Here is a 9,667-nt window from a genome sequence, read left to right on the forward strand (position 1 = left end):
CCTTGTTCACCTTTCATCTGCATGCTTTGTTGCTACATAGAATAGTGCCAGCTGTACCTCCTCTGGGACATATCACCACCAAAGCAGGACAAATGAGCCCAATGTCACAAGGAGTGTAAAAGCAGAAGGGGCCTGGATGACAGGCTGCCAAAGAGAAAAAGCAATGTATCTTCTGAATCCAGGGAACATCCTGAGAGCTGTACCATCTGTGAGATCAGGAGATGTACTGAAAATTAGGCTGGGTAAGAAAAGATGGTGGTAGCTGGTGCCACAGTGGATAAAGAGTAAGGAAAATCTGTGTACAAATCCAACCTCAGACAGTTACTAGCTGTATAACCCTGGGCAAGTCGTTTAATGCTATTTGCCTCAGTTTCCTCATCTGTAAAATGAGCTGGAGAAGGAAATGGCAAACCATTCCAATATCTTTGTCAAGAAAACTGCAGATGGGTCACAAAGAGTCAGACACAACTGAAACAACTGAATAAAAACAAGAAAAGGTGAGCTGAGAGTAGACAAAGGGATATAGTAGCTGAAGGTTGTAGTAGATGGATAGCCTTAGAACCAGACTGATCTAAATTCCAACCCTGCCTCTGACTCATGCAATACTTACCATAGTGCTCGAGGACTATGAGTTGAAGACCAATTGCTGATCTACATCATTGGAAGAGAGTTCCATGGATGCAATTAAAAGTCTAACACTCCCCTCACTTCCCTCGCTCCTCAAAAAAGAAAAGGTCTTAGGTCCAAGTCTCACCCAGCTGTGTTTACCAAAAGTCAGTCATTTAACTTCTTGCCTTCATTTTCTAAGATTGTAAGTTGATTTGTGTTGGCGGAGGGAATTTTCATAACAAGAGTTGACCGTAACAATGACATCACAGATCTAACTTCCTCCCCAAAAAGCGATCTTAATCATGGTAGAATTATTCATACATACTGCATGGGCATAATGATACAGGTCTAGATTCGGTTTCCAAAGGTATCTAAAAAAATATAATAAAACTTTTCTCAATTGGTCAGTCTTCTAACCTCCTTAGTAACTGGGAGTCTGATTGTATAGGAGGGGCCCTTATATAGCTAATTGCATATAAGAGAACACAGTAGAATTGAAATAATAAAAGTTGAATAAATAACAGTCTATAGCAGAGACTAGACATAAGGACAAAAAGCCATATATATAAAATTTTGGTAGTATCATTCTATCAGCCCAAGTAGTAATGGATTTTTTGATGTTACCAAAAAGAGGTCAGTTCTTCTTTGGTATTGGAGATATGACTAAAGTAATAAGATTTTTGTTAACCTGTATCATTTTGTTTAAGCTAGTGGGAGAAGTATCTCATATATTTTTTTAAAAGCTTTTTATTGGAAAAATGTTAAAATAGTTTCACTTATAAAGACGAGTGTGTTTTCTGATGTTGTAGGTTAAATGAGGTATTACTGTCTATACTATATAAATACTGCTAATTTTGGAGGAATGATCAACTACTAAAAAAACTCAGTGTATTATTAGTTTACTGCATATTAGTAAAAGAGGGGCAAATGATTCTGACTCATTACCAGTGCTATTTATAACTGTCTTCAAATTTTCCAGCAATAATGACGTATAAACTTTTGGAACTCTTCAAAATCAGAAGAGATTTTAAATAAATTATAAAATGATAAAAAAAAAAAGAATGAAAAGAAAAGATCTCTCCATGGAAAAATAACAAAGGTAAACAATGTTCATCAGGGAACAAGATAACAATCCATTCGACAAATATTGATTAAATTCCTGTTATATTCAACCTTCTGAACTAGGCTCTCAGATACAAGGACAAAACAGATAGTGCTAGCTCTCAGCATGTGCTCATCTTAGCAGACTCCATATGTCCTAATTTGCTTTTATATTAATCTATCTGAGAACAGACATTCAAGAATATTACAGAAATTGATAGATTCACGCAATTAGTCCTTTGGACCAACAAAATATCTCAAATTTACCTCTCAAGAACTTTGGAAGCTACAACTGATATCTCCACCCTAGCACTATAAATAATTTATTTAATGCATTCAAATCTTTGTAAAATTTTTCTTTAGAGACTTTGCCCCAAAACTCATACCTTGGATCCTAGCAATATAACTTTCTTGACACTGGTCTCATTAGTTTATTTTGACCAGGGCAACTTTCCAAGGAAACTTCTTCGGGAATTTATTATTTCTTTTTCCAGAGGTTATAAATACCCAGCCAGCCAGATATAAGCAGGTATCACTTAACCAAAATCATTTCAGAGGCAAGCCCTCTACCATCATTAGACTTCACTTTCTTGGTTTCTGAAACGAGAATCAGCTCTTCTTAAATTGTGGGTCAGAATGGGGTTTCAGAAAAGTTGACAACAGTAAAAGGTTTCTGAATGCACAGCATCCAAAGCTTAATTAAGATTCAAACACATCCAAGGTGTTTCTGGCAGTGCGTGCCCATGTTGCATCTTACAACTTTACTACAGCCTTGGTTCTGAACACAAAGCATGCACACTTTGTACTGTGCATGCCCTCAGGTCACACAATGCCAAGAATGCTGCCAAAATGCAGAAAAAGGGGACACAAGTGGGAAAAGTTTAAGAAGCTCTGGAAGATGACCCTCTAAGCCCCTTTCTAGAGTCAATGTTCTTTGAATACAAGAGAAAAGATTATGTTATATGAGTGATTTAAAAGTGCCAGAATCTCCACTCCAAACTTCCCCAAGTGACAGGTACGATGCTGGAAGTTAGGGAAGAAATAATCTATAGCAAAGCTTATGCCTTAGAGGCAGCAAGGACCTCAAGCCTCATCTAGACCAACCTCCCCATTTTACAGATGAGGAAACTAAGGCTAGAGAGGTTAAATACCTGCCAAAATCACACAGGGTTAGGATTTGAACCAAGGCCCTATGATGCTAAATTCAGCATTCTTTCCACTCACTCTGCTTAAAAAAATTTTATAAACATAAGGAGCTAGTTCCTCTTTGCTTTATCTTTCATACTATTCAGCTAGTCTTTTGTTTCTTAGACAGCCTAGATATTTAGTGAGTACAGGCAAACCTATCCATCATTTTTGTACCTGCCAAACTGTAGCAATTCTGAATTTCGCAATAAAACTAGATTAATAGGTTTGACTTCCACATATACAACAGTCCAAGAACTGAAGCTGTGAACACACAAAGATCCAAAGACCCCCTCTCTGTTTCTCCTTGTCTGTCTCTCAACCATTTTGTAACCACTGTAATGCTCCTTTATTTCATCTGGTTTCCCACTTGGAGCTTTACTAAAGAAACAGACTATAAGACTTTTAAAAGATAAATCAAATCAACTTAATTGATTTGTTGTTGTTCAGTCTTTTTAATAATGTCTGACTCTTTGTGACCCCATATGGAGTTTTCTTGACAAAGATATTATAGTGGTTTGCCATTTCCTTCTTCAATTTATTTAACAGATGAGGAAACTGAGGCAAGCAGGATTAAGCGACTTGGCCAGGGTTAAAAATTAGTAAGTGTCTGAGGCTAGATCTGAACTCAGATCTTCCTGACTCCAGGTCCAACATGCTAACCACTGCACCACCTGTCTGCCCTAACTCATCTAATACCCTGCTATAATAAGTAATTAGCCTTAACAACCACCACCCCCCAACTGCCCATCAAGGTTTTAGAAGAGATTTAGTTTGCAAAAGCTGCTGGCAGTTGATTTCATGTATCAACAGTGACTTTCTATGGCGATGGGTCTGTGTTGGATGGAGCAAGGTTACAAGTGCCTGTGGCATGAAAGAGAAAGGAAATAGAGGAGGGGGAAAGCAATCTTCCCAGTTTCACCCTGGGCTAACCCTATACTTTTCCTAGGCCTCGATTCATCTCCTCACTACCAATACATAAGTCAGCTCCTCATTCCTAAAAAGACAAAGGGCCTATTCTACTCTCTGCTTTAGAACACTGACCTCCTTAGTTTATTGTGGAACCAGAGTCCTGCAATAAAAAGTCCATGGCAGCCTGGCTTTTCCATTATTTTTTTCTAGTTTTATAGATCCTTGTTCAATGGGATTCAGACAGGAACAATCCTGGAACAAGTCATTATACAGCACTTATTCTTTGCTATCAATTTTCTTAGGACTATTGCACACATAGATAATATAGATGCTTTTATATTTGAATAAAAGCATAGAAGTTAAGTTCATCATCTATAGACTCACTGCAAAAATCCTCAGCAGAACTCCAGTAGTAGACAGAACAATAGGAATTATGGGCACCTCCTCTCCTTCCCACGTAATTTTGATTTCTTCTATTACTTTACATCTCTATTTCATTATTTCATTCTACTCATCTTTTTTGCTGGGGTTCATGTATTGTTATCATTATTTTTTCTTATCACTGCAATTAGGATAGAAATAATCCTTTACTAATGTTATCGCCATCATCCTCACCATTTCTCTGTATTAGAAATGAGTTCCATTTCAATCTTTTTACTGCTTAAAAATCCACTAACACAACTTTCGGTCCACAATATAAGATGGTACAGAGTTCAAATCTAACCTCAAACACTTCCTAGCTGTGTTACTCTGGGCAAGTAAGTCATTTAACTTGTCTGCCTCAGTTTCCTTATCTCTGAAATAGGGATCATATAGCACCTACTTCCTAGGGTTATTGCAAGGATAAAGAGAGATAACATTTGTACAGCTCTTTGCAAACCTTAAAGGCTATATAAATATTAGATGTTATTACCATTGTTATTTTTGTTTTAAAAAAAAAGACAAGGTTGAGTAGAGGAAAGCCAGAGCATTGGGGGAAGAGGCTGGAAAAAATAAAGAAAAAGCAGGCTTTCACAAAGTTTACTATAGCATATCACATATTCAACAATCGTGCAAGTCACTAAGAAGTATCTATTATTTCTTGATTTCACAGGATCCTTTGTCTCAGAATGTTAAAGGCTTTCTCAAATAAGATTGCTCCCATGCACGTGTTAAAAATTATTTTGAAATTTCCAACAAGAATTAATCATATTTAACAGGATATTATGGCTCACAAAGCATGCTTTGACAACATTAGGAGGCAAGAAGTGCTCTTATTATTATCTTAATTTTACATAGAGCATAGATTTAGATATAGGAAGGACCATAGAGGTCAACAAGTATAACTTCCTAATTTTTTATATGAATAAACTGAGGCACATGAACTTAATTGGCTTGCCTGAGGTTATACAGCTTATAAAAACTAGTGAGACCACAAAGATAACTTTGTTTAAAGATCGATTGAGCAGGTATATCAAAGGAGGTACAAAAAAGAGGGTGCAGAGAAAGTGTGCTGAAAATGGAGTCAGAAGATCTGTGTTCAAATCTCAGTCCTCCCATTTACTTCACATAGACTTAAACTCATTTTCCTCAATAGAAAAATGTTGATTTTACTTGGTGATCTCTGAGGCTCCTTGCACCTCTCAATGTAGGAGAAACATTTGCTGACATAACTCACTCATGGTGATCTTGAAGAGTCCTTAATGGATCAATGACAACTTCGAAGAAGGGCTTTAATGGATTATTTCAGGGATTTGTCCTTGGACCTACACAATTTATGTGTTGTATGGGTAGTGCAGTGGATAGAGCACCAGTCCAGGAGTCAGGAGAATCTGAGTTCAAATCTCACCTCAGACACTTGACACTTATTAGCTGTGTGACCTTGGGTAGGTCACTTAACCCCAATTGCCTCATCCTGGGTCATCTCCAGTCATCCTGATGAATATCTGGTCACTGGATTCAGATGACTCTGGAGGAGAAGTGAGGCTGGTGACCTGCACAGCCCTTCCTCACTCAAAACAAAGTCAAGTACAAGTCATGTCATCATTTCTCTAGTGGCATGGTCTTCTTTGGCAACGAAGGACAAACACACACACACATAATTTAACATCAGATTTTAATAGCTATATGACATTGGGCATGTTACTTAACCTCTTTGTGGTTTGGGCTCAATATCTTCTAAATTATCTTCCACCTCTAAATCTAATCTCCTATGAACACTTTAAATAATCATTAATATGGACACATAATGTCATATTTACAAATGATAAATCTAAGAGGGACAATTAAATGACAGATTCAGGGTCCAAAAGAAAATCACAACATATTGAATCTAATAAGATAAAATTTCAGCAATAAATATAAAATTTGACTTTTGCATTAAAAAATCAACTTGAAAAGTACAAAATGATAAGGTTTGGCTAGGCAACAGTTCATATAAAGAGATCTGAGGAACTGCAAAATCCAGATGAGTCATCAGAGTAACATTCAACAACAAATCAATTCAACAGACTTTTTTAGATAATGATTATCATCAGATTTTTAAAAAGGAATAATGTCTAAAAATGTGGGATGTGATCATCCCACTAAGCCCCAGGTCAAGCCACATATGAAGTTCTATGTGCTACATTTGAGTACAGAGAGTTAGATTACCTATGAGATACAGCAATGGAATAATTGAGGCAACCCTCAATCAGTTTACAACCTTGTTGGGAAGACGAAAGAATACACATGAAACACTCAGGTAAAAGTTGAGTCTTAAACTTTACTATTGACTATCAAAGCAGTTGTGAAAGAGGTAGGTAATTACTTTGGGCTAGCATATTTGAAGAACTCTTTATTCTGCATTAATTCATACAAGTCTTCTCGTTTATCTATGAATTCATCATATTTGTTACTTCTTTTTGTGCAATAGTTTCCCATTACATTCATCAACCATGTTTCTTTAGCTATTCCTCAAGTCAAAGACAATCACTTTGTTCCCAGTTTTTGTTTTATTGGCTTTTTTTCTCTACTACCAAAATGCTTCTAAGAATTGAATTGAATGTGGGAGAGATAGAAGAAGCTACAGGTGGGAATTACAAAGAGGTAGATTTCACATAAATGTGAAAAATATTTGCTAATTATGATATCTGTTCAAAAATGGGACCAGTTGCCTTGTAAACAAGGGAATTCACTGTCACAGGAAGCCCATGAGCAGAAGCTAGATAAGCATTGTTCAGAGATTCTGTACAAGGAATTCCTACATTAGGTAGGAGGTTGGATTGGATGTCCTCTGTGGACCCTTTCTAACTCCAAGATTTTATGATTCTATGAATGAGAAGAACAAACCTATGTTTGGATCCCATGATTCCAACTGTTCCTATTATAGCATTTAGTCATAAATCTTGAATCATAAATAGTCATAAATCATAAATAAATGATCAGTATAGAATTTCTGCACTGCTACAACCAGCATAACAATTGATACTCCAAAGTCTCTGCCAGTCACTTATATAGATAGACCATGATGAGTGATTTGTTCAAATCTTGCCCTTGGACCATCCAAGAATGTTTCCCAGAAGGTTTATTACACCACTGTTTGTGTAGACATGGCTTCAGAATGATGGTAGGCCTAAGGCCATATCAATGGTGTTGCATGTCCCTATAGAACACAACTGGTAATTCCCATAGTGTTCCTAGACAGAAATGAGGACATGACAAGATGGATACTTCTATTATTTTTCCCCTCTCACTCCACAAATCCTTTTTCAAGTACAAAGTATATGCAGGTTGTCCCCAAATAATTGACTCCCTAGAGTTATCCTACTCTATGGACAATATTTAGTCTCTGAATGATAACTTACAATAGTCACCAACTTGAATTATTGATAAACACAAGATTTGACACTAACACCAGAATTCATAAGAACCAAAGAATTTATGTTTCAAAAATCCACAAGCTAAATTGGTTATGAATTAACTATGTCAGAAAACTTTTATAGTAATTTCTAATCATCTTTCCTCACTGTGAGTAATCTGGGCTAAAGGGAGCTACCTGGACTGAATACACGGATCTGCTCAAATTTCAAAGAAATGCAAATTTTGAAAAATGATTCCATTTAAAATAAACATGCTGCACAATGTTACGAACATGCACACAAAATTACAACCTCTAGCCACCGAGTCCCACTTATAATGAAACAGGGAATTGATGCCCAAGTACTTGATAACTGCAACAAACTAAAATTTTTTTTTTTGAAGAAGGGGATAGGAGAATCATCTTTCTTCTTCTGCAAGTTATAGTTTTAGAGTTTATAGGGGACACTAAAAGGTCAAATAATTTGCTAATTATTTAATGAGCTAAGACCTTCGTAGCCAATAAAACTATTATGACTGTAATAATAGCAACAATATTGTTATTGTTACCATTATCTTAGGAGCTCAGTCCAAGTTTCTAAATCTTCTAACAAAGACCATCCTAGCAGAGTACAGAGACATTCATCTCCAGAAGACTGAGTGTGCTAAATTGGCAAAACGATATGGTAGAAACTTACTAGATATAATTTCTGAATATCTAAGTTCAGTCTTACCGAATATGTCATTTAGCCTCTCTGGGACTCAATTTCTTCCTCTGTAAAACTCCCTAGGGGAGGGGACTGGGCATGTGATCTGAGAGAGAAGATCAAGGCAGCTGCCTGGGCAGAAGCTCCTCTCCTGCATGCTCCCCATGGTCTCTATGCCCCAGAGTGGGCCTGGTTGAGGCTCTGGTCACTGTCCCCAAAGCTGTTGCCTTTGGTCACTGTAGCCAGTGCCACTTGTGCTCCGGCATGTTCTGCTCTTGAGGAGCGGCCACGAGACCAGCGTATTCCGCACTTGGAGTAAATATCCAAGCACAAGTGAACCGAATTCCTGCTTCCAGTTTCAAGAAGTTTGCTCCTCAGCATGAGGCTTGGGCCTTTGTCCAAAATACTCTGATCATTCAACAGAGCAGAAAAAGAAAAGTGACCCACAAGATCCCAAAGAGAAGCCAAACAAGAGACCCTGGGAGTCATCAGATGAAGAGGAAGAGCCTCATGCAAAGCTTACAAAAGAAAATACAGACTCATTACCTTTGCTTAGCAAAGAAACATTTTCTTACATGGGGGATGCTGCTGTGGTTTCCACAGATGGCTGCTGCTTCAGTAATGAGAAGAGGAAAGTTCAAACAGGCATTGGAGTATATTGGGGGCCAGGTCATCCCCTAAATGTGGGTGATAGACTTCCTGGGCAAAGAGCAGAAATACATACAGCCTGCAAAGCAATGGAAAAAGCCAAGAATCAAAACATCAGTAAGATGGTTCTCTACACAGATAGTATGTTTACTATAAGCTGGTGTAACAAGTTGGGTTAAAGATTGGAAGAAACTTGGCTTGGAAAATAAGCACAGGAGAAGATGTCATTAACTAAGACATTGTTAAGCTTGATACACTTATTCAAGGCATAGACATTAAATGGGTGCATGTTCCTGGTCATTCAAGGTTTGCAGGCAATGAAGAAACTGATAGATTAGCAAGAGAAAGAGCTAAAAATCTCAAGAATCAATATAGCATAATTTTTATAATCTAATTAAAGAGCAAACCAAGTGCTCTTTAGTCATTATTTGTGTGAAAATTTGCCTAGTAGATGTGAATTGTTGCAGGTGGACTTGGGAACATTCTTGTTTGATCAGGACAACTGTATAGTTTTCTGTTGTCTTATGGTTCAGCATATTAAACTACCCTTCACTTTACCTTGACCAACATATCTGCTTATCTTTGGGAATTCTTTGGGATTTCAGCATAAAGTAGATATAGTTGACTATAGTCAAACATTGTTCTCATTTTTTTTTTTGCATTGAAATTTGATTCTGAAATTGAGGAGT

General features: G+C 37.1%; 1 pseudogene; it reads left to right on the forward strand.

Annotated features, from left to right (window-relative positions):
* Positions 1-252: 252 nt before the first annotated feature.
* Positions 253-9,416, forward strand: LOC140509927 (ribonuclease H1 pseudogene; annotated as a pseudogene).
* The last annotated feature ends 251 nt before the right edge of the window (positions 9,417-9,667 follow it).

This window comes from Notamacropus eugenii, chromosome 1 (genome assembly GCF_028372415.1).
Source record: "Notamacropus eugenii isolate mMacEug1 chromosome 1, mMacEug1.pri_v2, whole genome shotgun sequence".
NCBI lineage: Eukaryota > Metazoa > Chordata > Mammalia > Diprotodontia > Macropodidae > Notamacropus > Notamacropus eugenii.